Source organism: Rhodnius prolixus, unplaced genomic scaffold, assembly GCF_049639745.1.
Source record: "Rhodnius prolixus isolate KJV_2025 unplaced genomic scaffold, Rpr scaffold_18, whole genome shotgun sequence".
NCBI lineage: Eukaryota > Metazoa > Arthropoda > Insecta > Hemiptera > Reduviidae > Rhodnius > Rhodnius prolixus.
Window position 1 is genome coordinate 1,108,897 of NW_027411636.1, and position 20,071 is coordinate 1,128,967.

At 37.5% G+C, this 20,071-nt stretch overlaps 1 protein-coding gene across 3 annotated transcripts in view; it reads left to right on the top strand.

The window, feature by feature from the left end:
- Positions 1-20,071, top strand: part of LOC141462110 (uncharacterized) — a 119,692-nt gene that overhangs the window by 76,301 nt on the left and 23,320 nt on the right. Inside the window, exon 1 of one of the 3 annotated variants that reach the window (XM_074143699.1) lies at positions 8,531-8,807. The exons of the other annotated variants lie outside the window; for them this stretch is intronic. The gene's annotated coding sequence lies outside the window, so the exon portion shown is untranslated. Of the gene's footprint in view, positions 1-8,530; positions 8,808-20,071 lie in introns of those variants that run through there. 3 annotated transcript variants of the gene reach the window in all.

Genomic DNA, 20,071 nt, shown 5'->3' on the forward strand with positions numbered 1-20,071 from the left:
AAAACCAATTCGCGTGAATAAAATAAACAAGGATATATTTGGTTAGGTTATCAAATTTGATTGGTCCAATTGGAGGGCCTAGTAGTGTCGACCCTGGGCAGTCTGTGTCAGAAACATTATGACGAAATAATTCAGTTTATTACGAGAGCCCTCTTAAATTCATGTGGAATATCTATTTAATTATTAAATTTTAGAACCGCTAATTACGAGGTAAGCGGCTTTGAACAGCCAGTGTGAGAGCAGACATAACAAACAATTAAGAAATTGATAAGAATTTAAAAAATATAAAATTAAAAAGTATATTTTGAAGTGAACTCTTATTTGAATTGAAATTAGGGTACACCTAGTGATCACAGTAATTCTGATACTTAACACTCTCATGATTAGATTCCAAGATAAGTGGCGGAAAGCCTGCCCCGCTGCCTTCCCAAAGGCTACCGAGGCATCTTCTACTTTTAGGGCACCTCTTCCAGACCAATTAATTTGATTAGACGCTGGAGCACCTGGGTGAAGATGAGTTGTTCTAAGGCATATCAGCCCTTCGCACCGACCCTTTGCTGTTGCCTCTTTTTCTTGACAGGCTATCCTCTGACAGTGGCCCAAGCAGTGCTTGTTTTACCTACTCACGGACGAAAAAGAACTGATTTTGGCTATCATTAATCGTAAGGATTTATAAGCAGTCTAGGCACTAGCCTTGACCAGGACTCGATAGTCCTGGATGCCTTGGAAGTTTCTTTGGCACTGATTAAGTCCAGAATAAGGACTTGGAAACTTTTGCCGAGGATTTATTTAAGGGCTATTCAAATATAGAGGAATCCTGAACCTCTGTCCGTCTCCAACTTAGCCAGGTTTGTAGCAAATAGAAGCTTGTCTCTTTTGCAGCCGGGTTGCTACAACTTTGGCAATACTGCAAGATTTAGATGTAGTGGAGTTCTTCTTGGACGCCTCTAAGGGTTCCGATCGTATCTGCCTTCGGACACCATTGTTCTTAAGATAATGGATCATCCTGGTATGTACTTAAACCCTCCCAAGTTTCTTAAACGCTGTCATTTGCATCTAGAAAGCAGCTTTCTCTAGTGCCATCATTACACTTGAACACAATTCTCAAAAAAACAAACCAACAAACTAACTTTCAAAGAAATATTTGGAAATAGTGCTCAAATAAAGTGATGTTGTAGAAGTGGACTCAAATAGTGTGAATGCGAAAACCAAATCGATACTTTATCAACGAGTGGAAATAATAAGCCGAGTTAAATATGGGTCTTACAGTGCGGTAATATTGGGTTAAGTAATAATCATCTTATTGTCAATAACATAATTATCGATAAGTAATTGGACAGAAGATAAGGCTTAATAAGTTTCTAAATTCCTACTCAAGTCAACAGCACACAATTGACAAACTTTATTCATCAAGTTTCAAGGCTGATACCCCCCAGTAAAGCAAATATAACAACCAAGAGTAGTTTGTTTACGAGGTCACTGAGGAGTGTTGAAGTATAAGAGTTTGTAGGTTTGGCTGAGGTGTTATCACCGGGTAGAATTTAATCAAACATAGGTGGGTAAGAGCGATCCAGTTCGATCTGGTGTTCGATCTGATAGCAGCTACCTGAACTGAACAATCGAGTGTTTAAATCGTTTTGTATTTAAGACACTTACAGACACGTGGCACATCATCCCGAGAGATGGATCGACCACTTTTAGTTGATTCTTCTGAAAGAAGCGCTTTTCTTCAGTTGAAGACTTTTCCTCTTCTCCAATAAGGGTATTTTATCAGACTTTTGGCGAGTTCTGCCCTCAAAATGCTGCAGCCCAAAGAAGCTGATTCCTTGGAAGTCTAGATAACCTATCAGGAGAAGTGAATCAACTGTTATAGCTGACGAGTGATCAAGCTGCAATCATGGCTTGCCAACATTCCATATTGACCCTTCAACTGTAAGGCAATGTCCATTATGTAGAATATGAAGAGGTAATGTAGCAAACTCTTGATTTAATGAGTTCCATAGACAAACTGGAAGTCAATCTAATGCAGGGTATCATGCGACCTGTGGCTACAGGATGGATCGCACCTAGGTTTATCTGTGTAGAGAATTAAGCGTCCAGAGCAGCTGTCGCCCTCTCACCAAACTAGTCTTTTCAGGCTAACGCTGGCTTGGGATGGCGTGAACTTTGCCAGTAAGCCTGTGATGATCGTCGATCAGGTGTTGGAGGATCTCTCTTGAGAGGGAAGTTTTTTGGCACCAGGAAATTGGTTATCTTTACCAGCCGGCTCGCGGTTTTCCTGGAGAGCCTGGTAGCTACCAGGATTGGAGTCGTGGATACCCTGCTGCCATGTTTGGAATATCCGGGGCATGGTTATCGCTGACGACTAGCTGCTCTCTGTCTTGCTAGAACCTATTTGGACAGTCAGCTACATTTTTTAAAGAAGCCATCGTCACTACATCTGAGCGACGCCATGATTTTGTGTGCAGTTTACGGAAGCCGCAGTCCATTAAGCGGAAGCGCAGTTTTACTAAAACGCTTAATTCAGTTTGTTGCGTGTATTGCGTAAAAGAACTGCTAGAATTCAAATTCAAATTTAAAGATTATCTGATATTGAAACGGTCGCGGTGTTGGTTCTAGAAACAATCACTCTTATTGCAAACTTTTTATTATTTTTTTAAACAAACTTATTTTTGCTGCTGGGCGTGTTAGTTTTTTGGCAGGGCCGAAGACAATCGATTAAACACGTTTAGTAAAATTAAGTATTACTTTAGATATCTCTTTGTAATTGTTGTCTCTCTTGAGTAAGAGAGAGTTATATTTCTCCAAACGGTGAGCGCATTAATTGCGCTGAAGTCAGTTATCGCTATAACATTTAACCAAAAACAAAGCACTCGATTTAATCTCTCCCGAGGGAGAAATCGTTAAAATGGAAGTTTCCCTGAATTATTTATTGTTTTCTTTTAATTTCTATTTTTAAAGCTATTTAATTTGTTAAATGATAAAGCGTACAATTTAAATTACTGCTACTCCTTGTTGGAGTGGTTTGTATTCGTGTTCATACATGAAAACACTTTTTTTTCTTGGGTTTTCCTTGTTATTTATTTACATTGTCCCGACTGCCGAAAATTGCGTGTTCAAGGGATTATAAAAAGTGTTACAAAATAAAAACTTTATTTGCTAAATTTGCCTACAAAAAAAAAAATCTAGCATTTCCGTGTGAACAGAAAGAGGCTTGTAGAACTGATCATTGTCGGTCACAGTTTCCATAATCTGATGTTTAACTAGATATGATGGGTTATCCTGAGACAGTTAGACATGGAATATGTTCAGGCTGTTCACAGAATATAAAAATAAATAAATAAAAAGAAGAATAAAATGAAGAGGGCGGAGGAAAGAAGAAGAATGTTGAGGGGATAAGGAGACAAGAAGAAGATGAAGTCTAGGGGGATGCAGTTTGGTAATGAGATATGTGACCGGAGGATGGTTAACACTTAACTGTAGCGCGTAGAAACAGCCAGAGATTGACCGTTCGAAATTAATTTCTCACTTGGCTCGTAATCCATTAAAAAGTATGTTTGTGTATGTGTGTGCAAGGTATAACACTCTTGTGTCTGTGTATCTATATGTTCGTCAAGATTGGACAGGAATGATGGGGAGCGCGCGGCACAGGCGAGGAAGGTTTCTCACGGGTTATAACCTTTTCCACAGTGCCGCCACTCTTACCTCACCGCGCGCATAAATATCCCTAGAAACACTTTCATCTCAACCCCGACATTAACACACACACAGAGAGACTAGATCGTCTCCTCTATCAGCCACACAAAGTGAGAGATGGTAGGTAATATAATGGTTATCAGTAGATTGAATCATATGGTTTCACTACGTTATATTTCTTCCTTCCTAGTTGATGAAGGATGATTCCTTATGAAGCTCCCGCTAACCTAATGATCCAATCTCTCTCTAACAAACTTTTTTCCTTAAGATTTTTATTATTTTGTTTATCCAAAAAAATAAAAATAGAACTGGAGGAGAAAGTTTCTTATTTCTTTAAAACAAAAAAAAAGAAGACTTTAATTTTTTGATTTAAAGATAAAAACGTCTAAATGATGTAAATTACTCGAAAGACGTTGCTGAGAGCTATTAAAAAATACCACTTCACTTTTAAGACAAAGAGAAGTACCGGGTTGTCAGACACTAGCTGACAAATATCCGTTAGTTAGCTGGTGACTTGGCTGACGAAGTGGGCACTTACAGGTGAAGGATCGTAGAACGCCGTCTGCTTTGCAGTTCCGAAGACAGAATATTCAACCGGCGACCCAACACAGCGAATAGAACGCATCTTTTTTACTTCTCTAAGAAGTTTTACCAAAAAAAAGAAAAAATAATTAGATAGTGTAAGGGCAAATTGCACTTGCAGTTTAAGATTGATGAGGCTGAAAGAAAGATATTATTTGAGGATGTCAAGAACATCCCTGTGACTGCTGGTTAGATCCTGGGCTCAAGGAGAGACCTTGAATATGGGGCTCATCCCATGTGCTTTTTGAACAGCGATTGGAGGAAACACATTAGGCTTAAGGCTTACTTTAGGGAGTGTGGAAAGATTAGGTACCAGATCTTTGATTGGGATAGGTGAAGGACTTAGCCTGTTCCCCTCGAACTTGTCATCCGATTGACAGGACAGCTGTAAGCCTGAGGTAACACACTTCTGGGTCCAAGTTCTTTTCCTTTTACTTTGATCCAGCTGAAGAGGTCCAGCGAGGTTTTTGATAGCAAAAGGTCTTCAACCACCCCCACAAACGAATGGTAATAAACGTATACTGCTAGATAATCCTCAGGACGAGCCTGAAAACTAATTACCGACTCCCGGACCTCTTTACACTAACATTTAGGGGTTGCACAGATCGTTGATATGCACTTTGGGGACTGCTCAGCCCAATTCAATAGTCTTGCAACTTCTCGACTGACTCCAACTGACTCGAGCATTCCAGTTCCACGGGAAGCCTGCGAGGTTACCAGGAAGAGTATCTTGGAGTGATCACTTGGCTGAGGTGCTACAAAACACGTTTTCCATAATTCATTGTTAAAAGGTAATGCTTTCATAACCTTGAAGGTGGCTTAACGTAGTATTAGTATTTTTTTAGTATTATTATAATATTGTGATAGTATTAAGTATTAAGCTTAGTATTTTTTTTTAAAGTGGCACACGAACAGGCGTTATTAGTACTTAAAATAATCTTTGTAATCATTGAATGGATGTTTTTATCAGTATTAAAGGCAGTGCCAGCATTAGAAATACATAAAGTTGATCAGCTGAGTCTGTAAATACCGCCTTTACAAGTATGTCAGAACAAATCATTAGTTAGGTGCGATAGTTCCTGACATTACGACAAGGACATGCGCATTGCAGAATGGCAAAAAGTAAAAATAAAAACAAGCCAGAAATATCTATGGCCGTGTCCTTCAATACGAATATAATATAATAAATATTTTGACATATTGAATAATAAATTCGAATTATAAACACGTAATAGCCGGACAGCTACAAATGGGCGTCATCAGTGTGCATTCCATAGAGATTCTGTTAAAGTGACAAAGAAGTATATGATAGCTTGAAACTAAAACCAATGTAATCGATTAATTTATAATACCCGATTGAATATTTTATTGACTGAAGAAGCTCTCTGGGTGTAAACTGAACAGAACATGAGCCTGATACTTGGGCATCCATTTTCACACATTCGGCAACACGATTTAAAGGAAAGAATTTTTCCTTTCTGTCTCCGCAATTTACGTAAGTAAAGGTTCCAGGAAATTGGAATTTGTCCCAGTAGGATATTTTATTCTTTTTGAAAATGTTTCGTTTTTAGAGACTTAGATTTAAACGTGAGTTATGCTCCAATTCGAGATAAAACCCTAGAAAATTATATTCTTCCTGCTCAGAAATTCGGTTAGAAATTTTATTTCCTTACAGGCGCTGGAACCGTACAATATACTGAGAACGGCCCTTTAGGAGAGAGCTTAAATTCGCCGAAAATACTTTTCACCCAAACGGCACTTCAAAGTGAAGCCACCGCTACCCTATCTATCTTAGAAGTACCAGTGAATGGAATAGGGAAATCAAATAAAAAGCTTTTGAATTCAATGAAACCCTAATTACCTCATCAAGTTTTAAACAAACCGATTCATTTGTCGACAAAACTGCTGAAAAGTCGAAAATTCGACTCTGCAAAGCTAATGCTCTTTATAGGGTTTTCGAATTTGTTTTGTAATTTTGGAAAGTGACAAAATTTCCTTTCATTTCAGGAAGTGATAGTTGTTCATCCTTGCATCTAACGTTTCATCTTAGTGCAAAACATGGATCTATAACTTTGCCAGAAACTTGTAAATTGTAGTAGCGACTACCTAATTGTATTTTGTGAACTACTTATGTTGGTATTAACTGTTTAAAATGGTAACTGGAATTAATAAAACTCCAATTAGATTTTGAACTATTACGCAAAGAAAATGGCAACACACGCTGCCGCTCCTACGCACTTTAAGGGGCGTGTCCGAACATGATGCATGTTCAGACATGTCAAGTCGTTATAATAATAATAATCTCATAGTAAATAATTTTAGTCTCGACATCTGTTTATTATTATTGTTGTTATTATTTTTTTTATTGTTGTGGAATCGAGTTGGCCGTGGGAGAGGTTGCAGGGTGAGGGGAGGAGGGAAGTAATTCATTTATGGAAATAAATACAGCGAAATATCTGGTATTTATTAACACTTAAAAAACTCAATGTTCACATTAATAATAAATTTGTTTATGTCAGATCATCAATCAATCTTTAGTAACGAGGAAATCAGGATTCAAGTAGCGTGAAATCAATTACGATCAGCATTATAGCACGACTAGAGAACATGTCTGCGCATTCAAGGATGCGATGGTGGCTGCTTCTGCCATATTTTGTGGGAAATTGGCTTTAAATATGGCCGTCAGAGCGCAATGCGACAAGATCTTGATGTTTGGCTTCTATCTTCAGGACAGGAAGAACAGACTAAGCTGGAAACTACAGTGAAATGGCGACCCGGAGCCAGATCCGGTTCCGATACTTCTGATTCTATAGAATAGTTACAAAGTAGTGGCAAGTTGAAGAGTCTTACGGTTACAGATTTAATTCAAAACGTCACTTCCGGGTTCATGGTGACGATTGATAATATCGAATTTGAACTTACTGCAATAGTTTAGCTATGCTGACCAATTCTTTCGCTTCCGTCAAATATTTGACACCCCTTTAAATGAGCCAGAACTACACTCAGGCCTGCCAACCAACTTGTATTAATAATAAAATTACCGCTGGTTTTTGTTTTCACCGAAGAAATAAAATAGCTAAAAATAAATCATATGTTCGCGCGCAGAATAGCTAACCCAAGTAATTCTCTGGGCATTCAAGCAGAAAACAGCTGTGACCGAATAATGATTTGCGCTAATGCCTTCCATAGACTATCTAGAGAACACAACTGATGATTGGCTCGTGTGTGCTGTGAAAGCCGAACAGCATCTTCTTTCTTTTTTTATAAAAATATTTCCGCTGCAAGTTTATGAGCAACAACCTTTCTGCAGAGTTTACAATGCCAGCTTCTCAGAGCGCACTTTTTCAATATCCACTCAACAGTTCATAGCTGCACATAGCTCTAGCTCATTGTTATTGAAATTACTTTGTTCGCCTGGCAGAAATGTACAGTCATGTCTAACAGCCTTCAAAAAAAGAAACGGAGAAATAATAATCTTTAAAATGAAAATAAAAAATAAATGTATTATGAGTTGAGATATGTCTGGAGGATACATTCCTGAAGCGTGCTTTGTGCAAGAGTGTATCTGTATTCAATGAATGGTACATGTTCGGTTTTTGAAGTCATCCTTCGGCACAAGTCGCAGGAAGGCTGGGATTGGCCTAGGATCATGCTAAGAAGAGTAGAGAGCAGCAGTCTGGGATATTTCTAGCTCCCTTTCACAACCAGATATCATCCCCAGATCTGCAGTCTTTGAGAAATTGAGGATTACCTCAATTCCGGCTCAGGGGTAAGTTCTCATGATGTCTAGTGTTGGCCAGCTCCCAGAAGCAATTGTTCGGGGAGCATCACGAGGAAGTAGGAATCAGATATTGAATTTTGAATAAAAGTAATTAGCTTGATAAGTTTAATAGAGATCGCTAAAGCCTCATTCCGGGATAAACCAAGAACGATGCGCAATGCGAAGTAACCAACTTTGAGCAGCTTTCTGCAGTTTTCCGTGTTTGGGATATGCGGTTATCGTCACTTACTACACCTTGAGACTGCTTTAGAAAAACCAACTTCTTTGGACTAAACGAATAATTCCGTTTAAAACATGATTTACTAAAGCTGCTCGATTACAATACTTCCACTTACAATGAGGTACGCGTACAAAATATTCACTGCATTACAATGGAGACCCCCTCCCGTTCTAGTCACTTGACTGACAGGTAAATGAGGTGCACAAACTGTCAACACTAGCGCGCGGAGTGTGTTGTTGGCAGCACTGGTCCGCTGAGATAAGCGGCCGCACATTGGCTCATAAATAACCCCACCAGTTCTCGCCGATCCGCCAGTATCTGCGAACTATTCCATTTGGGAATCTTACCTCCTTGTATACATACAGCCACCCGTCGTTGTCTAGAGACTTGTCGAGCCGCAGGAGTATGTGCGTGCATTATTGTTTGTCAACAGTGTGTAACCGATCGTTGTTGTTAGCCGTGCAGAAATTTAAATTGCGGATAGACTCGTTATCTACACCAACCAGCCACAATTAGCAGTATTACACTGTAAGTAGTCTCACTTCTGTTTATATTCCATTTTAACATTTTGTTTAAACTATGTCGCTTCCTTCGTATGAGCGCAGATTTCCTCTATGAACACCCACTCGAATTATCGTGCCGCCATATACATTATTGAATTTTCTTCTCTCCTAAAAAACGAAAAATGAGCACAAACTTTGTGTTAGCAATGAAAATCGGGAAAATTACTTCAATGAGAGCGTTTCTAACAGCTCTACAGTTTTTCCTTGAACTTGTTAACCTCTTGGCACGTTTGTAGATCTAAACTTTTATCTGCAACATTTTTTTTACCCGTAAAATTGTATTAAACAGACTTGGGAGGAATTACCCACTCAACTACCCCTGTAATGTACGATTCTTTAATGATACAATATTAAGGAAGATTAAGTGTGTAACTAAAAGTCTACTTCAAAATTTAATACAGAGACCAGAAGCTTTAGATTTCTACAATTTTTTAAATAACCAGTTGACCAGAACGCTTAAGTTTAGGTACAATACCAACATTTTTAATTAGAACTATTTCCGTAGAATTTAAATAAGGTTTCTGAGTGAGGAGATATTTACGCTTATCATTTCAAGTGCTATTTCAGAGAACGCTACGATTTTAGCCGGATAATTTACCTTGAATGAATTAACCTGCTTCAGATCCGAGTTTGTGAGAAAAACCGAAGAAAGAACATTGCTCAGTGCAAGTGTTGGGGGCGTGTCTGACTGTGGTCTATTTACTGCTATTCCTGTAATAACTACAGGAACCTATTTACTCCAGGGAAAATAATCTCAATGAGGAGGATGCTGTGAATGATACAAGAGGAAGTCCTGCGAGTTTTCTCTCTGGATTTTGATTAATTTTCTTTGCCATGCACTCCTTCATCCTGAGTGATCTTTACATCTCTACTGTAACTGGTTCATCAAGATCTTGAGAATTACGACCAGAACTATACTGCACAAGATGATAAAATAATCTTTTGACAATTACTACTAAAGAATGATTACAAATACTAATTAAATTTAAAGTAATGAATCATTAATTCTAAAACAAAAACATAATAGTAAAAATAGATAATTAAACAAAACAGAAACTAGTGATTTTGTAAATGTAAGCAACTATGAAAGCCTTGCAGTTTGTACAGTTGTTACAAAGTAGGTCGATTTAGTAATGAAACCTACGAAACATTAGTAAATTTGTAGTTTAGATAGTTGTAGGTAACCAATCGCACGTTTTATACTTAGCATAGATTTCAAGGTTTCTTTCAACTTCAAGTGTCTGTACATCAAGCTGAAACTTCTACAATTGGGTCTCACATCAGGGGGCCTGGTTGTACCTTACCTAGTCAATCTCTCCACCCGTTCTGCTACACTTTTGTGAGATTTTCGGCGGAAGTGACTCTACCAAATTGTTTTTGAACTGGGTAAATTATGCCCAACTAAAAGTTTTTAGATCTTAAACTTTATTTCCACGTAATTGAAGGCACTTTTTTTTGGAGAGAGGGATGGAAAACGCCATATTGGCTCTACAATATTGTACGAGTATCTCGTATCTCTTGCTGAAATTCCGAGTTTAAAGCACTATTCCTCTTTCGGAAGTAGCAGTATTGCCAACTGGTTTCACTAAACTTCTTTTGATGCAACTACATGTAGACATTACGCTTTAATTTCTATCATATTTCTAAGGAAAGTGGTTTAAGGGCTGGTTAGCTGTACGGCCGTCTGAGGGCGCATCTGCGCTATCCCCGAATGCCCTTTAAGTGCCCTTTCCTACCTAATTTTGTAATTAATCGTGTTACAGTTATTTTAGATATTTTTATTTACAAATTTTCTGCAAAATTCAGAAGCAACAGAATTAATTTTCCTTAATAGCGTTAAAAACGGTAGGACCATAAATAACACCAAAATGGCACCTTAGAGATACCCGATCCTCGCCCCCAAAGGTGTTCTTATCGATTTCTTCTAGAAAACTATTTCATTCAGTAGTTGAATGCCACTTTTTCTTTACTCAGGGGCGGCCTCAGATGTGTATTTCCTTCAAATTGAAACTAAATTCTGCCTGTGCTTCCTGCCCACTAAATTACGTCAGTAAATCATGCTCTCAGTCTACGTCATGACATAAATAATAAAAAAAAAAAAATCACAAAGAAAATATGATTTGCTTTGTTGACGTAAATTTTCACATTGATTAATGAACATTCCTGGGTCCAGCAATAATAAAGCTAAACTATTCGGTAATAAAAATAAAATTGTAAAACATTTAATGGCCCACTATTACGTACTTACTACTGATAGTGACAATTCTGATTTATAATGGATTTAATGTTGAATAAAATTGACAAGAGAAAAGATAGAAGTAGAGTGTGGGGGAAAAGAAATCGCTTTTTAATACTTTTATCTGGAGAGGGGGAGCGTGACATGCAAATGGGGCATATCTCTCTCGATATTCCGTCTAATCGAGAGTGGCGATAAATTAATTGTTATGTAAATGAAACTAATAACAGTCGTTAAGACGATAAGAAAGTAATCGATCAGCCAGTGCCTTCTCTATCGTGTTCAAAGACTAAATTCTTTATTTTGTTCGTGAAATTTTTGTTTCAGCAATTACCAATGCTGGCGATTATTATCCCATCGCTGTAGTGGTAAGTGAAATCGGGCGGATTTGGTTTAGATTCAATGGTGGGTTTCCGGTTTCCGGCAAATGTATAATTTCTTATTCACATTTAACAGGTGACCAAGTTCTAAAATCAGCCCGGCATGGTACTTTACCACAATTCTAGAATGGCTTCCCTCGCTCAGAAGTGCTCTTTTCCTCGGGATAATGTTACCAATAAAAGATTGCCACAGTAAGCAAAGATCGTCCTAACCATGATGGCGCAGCTTCTCTTGACTACCCTTCAAGGCTGCAACCCGTCCCAAAATGTTTGTCTTAGACCATTAGCCTCCGAGGGCTATACATCTTCCATGATCCTCGACTGCACCCAACTTTAGGAACATCTCCCCAGATCAAAGCCAAATAACCCTGGGAGTCTCCCCCGGCCCTCCTTTCATCGTGAAACCACAGCAGTCGCGAACAGAAGAGATATTATGGGGAACTTACATTGTCGCAGTTATTCTCCTCCGTACATTACAAACTCCCGAAGGAAAACCGCGGGACTGTTGCGCGGAGGGAAGAAAGCGATTGTGGAGGATATTCCTGTTTACTCCATTTGGTTGTAATAATTACACAGTTTAATTACGCTAAAACAAACATTTTACTCATTCGCAATAATAATATTATTAACAACATCAAAATAATAATTAAATTCTCTCCCTTATTTACTAAGTATGACCTATTTTATAACAATCAAACCGTAATAAAGATAACGTATTAAAGGTGTTCAAAAACAAAATCGGGGTATCTCATTGGGTAGATAGCAGGCGAATTGTGGCCCAATAATAATTTAGTAATGAGAAATCAGCTGTCATTACGACGGAAATCAGCTGTTCTGTCTGTACGTCGCTTTAAGATACAATTAGAGCAGGAAATAACTCAATTAATTTATGCTAGCCTTTAAAATAATGAGTTGGTAATGTGAACAAACGTATTTAAATTTCTAACGAGGCATTTTGTTTTCTTATTATTATGTTATTTTCTACAATCTTTTAAAGTTAAAAGAGTTTAAATCTTTGGCATAGAATAAGGTTGAAACAAACGACTTCAAAAAGAAATGGACTGTACTGATACGAATGAAAATTATTTGCTAAGTATCTCGAGATAGTTGCGATTCGAAAATACCATTCTTGGTGAGCTAAAAACAGACGGAAGCCTATGATCTCAGGTTTTTCTTCGTCTTAAATCCAGATTTTTCTCTGTAATTTTTGTTGGGCTGTACTTTATCAGTCAGCTGTGATTTACCATTGAGATTTACTGTAACAATAACTACTATGAGAGAGTCCGCGCAAAAATGCGATCGTGGCTGCCACTCTGTCTAGACTTCTTGAGACGCAGAGCTTCTGGGATATCTTTGGGGGTCACCAAATTGGAAACAGGAAATTAAATGCTTTGATACATCCTGTAAATTAGACTACGCGAACCGAAGCATGTACTCTCTGTGCGGAAAGCTCCATCTAGCCCCCCACTCACTTGGAGTTATAGGAAGTAAGAATGAAATTCAATCAGTTCAAAAAATTCGATTGCACTTGAATTTATATTTGACAATTTTCGTTCCAAGATCCTGCAGCACACTCAGGAGTACCTGCATCAAGTGTGTTTCGTAATCAATTTGTAGAAGCCAGATGTCCACGTCAGTTTACAGATAACTAGTAATTTATTTCTATTTATTGTTTGTTTATTATTACTTAAATCACGGCCATATCTCTTACATATATTTGGTTTTTTAAAAAAAATAATCAGTTTTACTGTCTATATATTTATGTTTAATTATTATTACTAATTTTTATCATAATTGTTCTTATCTTCTATTAATACTGATAATGAGATGTAAACAAAATTTAAGATAATTAAAATATCAAGATAGTTGAGGGTTTTTTCTTTTTTGATACTCCGCCAGATTCTGGTTTAATATTCTCACGCTTTTTCTTTCCGTAATTGCCAAAGGACCCAACAACCAGGATGCCAAAGGTTTTTTGGGCCAGATCAGTCGATCGGTAATACCATTTTACTAAAATAAAGATCTACATGTACGAGATAGGTTGAAAGAAATTAAAATAAGATTTTTATCTAGAATGGTGGATTTACAATAAATACAGAAAATCGTTTTTGTTCGGAAGCAAGAAAATGAGGTAATAAGACAAATAAATTACATGAGGATGCTAACAGAAATGAGAGAGACAGTTATTAAGTGAAAATAAGCAGGTGACTTGGTGCGCCCAGAGGTTGAAAGATGGAGCCGACTCTGAAAAGCAAGGCCGAGCCAGACTTGGGGACCACACGAAATGGCTGTGGAGGTGGCAGAGGGGTGAAACCCTATGAAGACCACTGGCAGCAGCCTCCTGAGTAACGGATATATGAAGCAACAGGTGGAGCAAAGGAAAAGCACTAAGTTCAAACTCTTCTAAAATTGATATTTCCGTGAAATCTAAAAAATTTTGCATGATTGTAATCCTTCGGAAACTGTAAATTGCTTGATTTCCTCTTCACTACTTCCGGAGAGGAATTGGAAACTAATTGGCGCCTAGGTGTTGTTATTGGGAAGGGAAAGTCCGGGGGCTATCTGGGGGCCGCTGTAACGCCCCACACAATGGCTGCAAAATAGTGTCTTATCATTGCCAACTTGTTTAACATTTGCAGTTTGCAGTTTCCATAGGAGCGTCTTTTAGAAACGGTTGGTTGGTCTATACCAAGTGGAAACTCGAGTTTCCAAACTTCCTCTTTTTAGTTCAAAAAAATTACCCAGCTGAGCGCATGCGTACCACTGTCGGCCTTCGACAACTTTTTCCCTAAATAACATTAATCTTTCTATTGGAAATTCGGTCAACTTGTCCGCTTATCGATATCTGATAATGGAGTAGCTGTTCGGTCGATCATCTAAACAACAAGCACTTGTCTCAATATTTTGATTTTATAATTCTTTTTTATCTCACACATTTATAATTGGTTTGCTTTTTTAATTATTTTTATTTTCTTTTAATTTTTTTTAATTATTGGTATTTATTTGTGTTATTGATTCAAATTGGTACACTCAAACCCGGACACGTGTATAGGAGGATAGTTTAGTAAAGTTAGTTTACGTAACTAGGGCACCGCTTTTCCTTTGTTCAATCATTAGGAAATTCTGTGTGTGTGGGGGGAGGAGAAATAGGAAAATCTTTACGCGGGAAATAACATGAAAGAGGGAAATATTCAGGAAATTCTCTAATGAAAATGTTTATCCCTAGAGAATCGTATCAAGCACTTGGCAATTCCCAGATAATTTACCATCCACTTTTAAATTGAAGAATCTTTTTTTTAGGGAATATTTGCACGTGATTTCTCGTGAGTGTTTGCGTGATCAACCCTGAAAAAACTAGTTTTTTGTTTAGGGAGCGGACTGTTCAGACCAGAATGGCCGCTCAAGATGGCAAAGTGCATGTCCGGAGTGTTTAGTAGATAATTAAAGAAACGCATTAGATTGATAGATAAATTTGTTTTTTATTTCACATATAAAATACATACATACAGAGCGGAGTGCCAGTTAAGTACTATAACCTCCAGACAGAGTTTCTTACAACAAATTTATTAAATTACATTTTATACTAAGGGGAAAACAGTGAAAAACCCCCAGCTTATAAGAGAGATTTCAATTCAGGGAGTCCCTAACTCTCCTGTGCCTGTGCACCGTGTCCATATTATAGTCACCTATTCGTCTGCAGAGGTGGTTGTGACTTGATTCGCATTTGCTGAAGAATCCAGTAGCGAGGTACTTGATGTAGTGTTCTACATAGTCCATGTTAGAGTGTAAGTCTATAATACGGTCTGTAGCGGGGCGGAAGTTGTCACAAGCCTGAGGAATTTATTTTGGATTATTTGCAGCGAGGCGATATTGGATCGACACGTCAGACTCCAGGAGCATGTGCTTAAGTCTATAGCAGAGCTAGCAAAGAAATATGAATGTATTTAAAAGTTATAGAATGAATGCAAGAAAATGATTAGAGAAGGATTACGGTGATTTTAATTTCTGTTAAGCTGTAAGGATGGCAGGAATATAGAGTACTGATCCATCCATAAATTGGTAAGTTTGTATGTAAATAGTTGTATATAGTAGAGGGATGAATGTGTGAAGCGAATGTATTTATAAGTAAGAATGGAGAGTGCGTGATATTCTAGTGATAAGCTCCTAGACGGTGCTGGCTGTATGGCGAAAGCCAATGCCAAAAAAAGAAAACAAAAAAAAACTCCAGGAGAGACAAGCATAAAGTAACATGGGTCTATCCCACTACCTTGTACATCAGGAGTTTATTCTCTCTGGAGACAGTTTAGAGTCCCTGCAGAACAGCGGGACTCCATCCTTTATGTGGGGGTAAAGGTCAGCCCAAGATCTAGTAATACTCCAAGATATTTGTGATAGTGGCAGCCCACGGCACAATCCGTCAACCCGAAGTGGGACATGTCGATAAGAAACGCATTTACACAACTAGTTGCAGCGTTGGCTTTGATGGGACAAGGTGCAAATCTACCTGAAATACCCAAAGAACGTTTTGGTCTACCAAAATTTCATTTTTAACCAAAATTCTACTAAATAAAACTTTATTTACAAACTGGTTACGAATTTAATCTGCTCATGTCTTAACGGATGTCTTAAGTCTTCCTCTGTGCTACCCTGAGTTGGCAGAAATGGTTTAGAACGAGTATGTGAGGAACAGACAAACTCAACCTAACCAGAAAAAGTTTCCCAAGTTTCTTGGAATATCTATCAAAAATTGCTGCACCGAAGAGTCGAACTGGACCACCAACTGTCACAACACTATCCAGACGGTGAAATTACGCACCTCAGTTCAAATGAGATTTAGGGAGAAAATCTACCTGCTCACTGTTACAAAATCTCGATACAGAGGAAAATCCCTTCGATGAAGCGCTATTTCCGGTTTTTTTAATGAAATGTTTTGGTCGGCTGCCATGGCTGTACCGGAAATGAAATATGTATGTTTTTTTTCCTGGCTTTAATTTGTTTTTGAGCCAGCTAGTACATCTCTTACTGTATGAGAAAATTAAAATATAATTTAAAAAGCTATTTATATAAGTAAATAATAAATAATCATGACTTCCTGATATCGCTATTTGCGCAGTTGCAAAAAACATTGATTAAAAACTGGCACTTTGGGTCGTCACTTTTTTCAGTTTGGAAGTTTACGAACATTTTCAGTTAATTTTAATATCATACAGATAACTGAGGCCGTACACCACACTTAAATAGCACGTTAGAGGAATGTTCCCCCTCTTTAGACCACTTTCACTAAGCTTCAAAGCGGATATTTCCTGGCAAAAATCAATACTGGAAATTTGACCACTTCCCCTTACTAATGGTAAGAGCACGTGGTTCCATTGTTAACCTGTGAATCGGAAACAACAATGAGAAAGCGTCAACCACTGACTTGTCTTCAGCGTGACTGGAGTCGTTGTGCTGGAACGCCAGTTCGGCCACTGACACAACGAGCAGTCCATGTCCGACCCTGATCTGCAGCCTCTTGAACTCATCACTCATCTTCCTGCCATACAAACTCACTCACTCGACGACGGAAATGCCCTCGGCAGAGTCCACTTCATGTCTATCACTACCAACTACCTACATACATTTTTCTTTCCAATATTATTGTTTGTTCTGGTTTTTCCAACCACTGTTCACTAAACGTGTCACTCATTTTATTTTTTCTCGTTCGGCGATGACGCGTGGCAAATCTGTTTCTGTCACCTTTTTTAGAAAGTTGTAAAATCGTTGATAACTTTCATCGGACATCTTACAGCGAAAGGCATTGACATTCCTTTATCCGGAGGTTGCTGACAGTGGTTTCAAAGATTTATTCACTTATGAGCATCCAAACGAGATTGTCGGTAAATACGATTTTTTCTGCAACCATCTAGGAATGTTCTCATTACTCAATTAAAATCAGCTGTGTAATGCCCAACTTTACCTCACTAGTGGGGAAAAATTCCCATTAGTGTCACTTTCCTCACTAGTGAGTGGAAAAACTTTATTGTGCTTCCTTGATATAAGAAGTTTTGTTATTAAATATTTTCTGTAAAACTTTAATAAGCTTATTTAAATTTATTTTATCTAAATAATTAAAAAACGAATATTAAAAAAATAAAATAAAAATTGAAAGGAATATAGAAATAAAAATAATATTTTAATAAATAATTAGATATTTTTAATTATAACAGTTAAAAAGGTTATAGTGTTACCTTATAGAAATTTAAAATGGATTCTAGTGATTCCTGTTTAGTTTTTTTTTTTTTTTAGTTAATAACCCTAATGGTTGCAGAAAAAATATAATATTTAACTTGAGTGTAAAGTATTTTCCTCACACTCGGCAATTTGCACTTGTACTCGCCTCGCTTCGCTCGCTCGTGCGTGCAAACCCTGCCTCGTGTGAGGAAAAGTACTACTTTCCACACTTGTTAAATAAATAACTATTACCATCTGTAAAACTTTAGTGGAGTATATTTCTAAAACACCTAAATGTTAGTAATAATTTCGTTTCCAAATTTCCGTTTACGAACACATGCACAAAAGCAAAGCGCTATTTATTATTTTTCCGGCTAGAAAACTTGTATTTTTTGTGCGAACTACGAAATACTATGTATTTCTATTGATTAGGAGTTCAGAATAATGTGTAATAACTAGTAGATATTGTTTACATTTTCAGCACCAAATAACCCCTGTCTAAGGTTGATTAAATTTAAAAGTGAAAATTACAATTAAAAGAAAATCAGCTGACAGAGAGAATTAATTCAGATATGTGCCGATACAGCTGTTCTCTTAGGGAATATGGAGACGAGAGAATGATGCTTATTGCGCTAGGTTTACCTTGCAGTCATTGAACTGTTAGGAGAGAGATTGAATTAGTTGTCATTGAACAGAGCATTTTATTTAGAATGAATTACTAGAATAATCTAGTAGTAGGTAACAACATTGAATCGATTGAATGACTGATTCGATAGTTCGCCTTGTGCAATGGCAGCCGCTTACGAAACCATATTTTTTTTAGAGCAAGTATATCGATCATGCCAAATTTTTTGATATCGATTGTTTTACTGGAAAGTATTTTACGAAACGATCAGAATGTATATAATGCTCGACTGTCAGCTGGCTGGTCATCAAATTTCGACAATGAAAAATCGTAATCGATAGCCGACAGTCAGAGTTAGAAATAGAAATCAACCAACCTGATGCTTAACATTATTATAACTATAAATCTTTCATTTCGGCTTATTTCCTTTTACAGAAATCGCCCAAAATTAGGGTTTTAATTTATTAGTTTATTTAGTTTTAATTTATTTCTTTTAATTAATTACATAAAACCAAATTGACCTAACCTAACCTTACCTAACATTTACGTTTTTAAATTAATAAAATTACAATTTGAGCAATTAAGTGGTTATTGAATCGTTTTGAAATTCCTTTTGAGTAGGTGACATGTATCTATTTTCTATTTGTAAGGCCAATGTTGGTGATAGCATCGAGTTAGAGGAATTATTGCGATCGTATTTCGTCGGGAAATATCCGGTTGGAAGCCACGGGATTCCCATGGAGACTAACTTGGGGAACAAATCTCTCGCCGGAAGTACCATTTAGAGGTCCCCGTAAGTCCCGCTTACAATTTCCTCTAAACCTCGTTTGGAGATTGCCTTAAGAAAAAGTTCTAGAGCAGTTGGCGCGGGGGAGGTGGATAACATTTTGGAATACAAATTGGTCATTTTGACAATGGCGGATCTAAGGACTTGAGGAGAGCTACCGATTGTCTGACGTCCACACAAAGAGGAAGTCTAGTCTCCTCGAAGACTGTAGAGATGGGTGCATATTGGTGAGCCGCTGGATTAAAGACCTGAAGAACTCTCCCATACTTCGCTCATATATCATTCTAATTGCCCATAATTCTTGGCAGTAATTCCGTCTCTCGGGTATTAGTGGCGAATGAAAGATCTGGAAGGCTACTCTGTAGTTAACGTCCCGGTTAATTGTTTCAGTGGTACCAACATCTGGTCAGTTATAGTCTATACTCTTAGCATACCCATTCACCTCGTACATTCGGCCTCTAATTGCAATCTATTAGCGCCACTAAACTCTACAATTATAATTCAATTTTTTTGTTTTTAATTACTCTAAAATGCGAAGCGACAAAAGAAGCTGTAATTTCAAAACACTAGTTATTCCTTGCAGCCAAATCTATTGAGTATCGTATAGATTGTGTAGTTGATCTGGCCTCCATCTTCGTGCACCTTAAAGTTGCCAGTCAGCGCACTTTGACCAATAATTCGAATCCATCCGCGAATAGAATTTACTTTTTTCGTATTTTATCCAATTAACAACTGAGAACTCATTTAATAAAAGGTGAACGATGAAAAAATTCCAGCGGTGTTCTTACCAATAAGTGCTCCTAGTTTCAGGAGAAGTTAAATCGCTGGGACGGTCTCTAGGTGCTAACTATGCCTTGGAGGTTCCCAGATATGATGTTGCTGGATGATGAGGATCTCAGGGAGTTTTCTTTCGTTCCCTTTTGTTAAACCGTTACAAAAGATTAAACAAAAAAGCCATGTGTAAATTTTTGTTGTTTATTAATTCAAATTA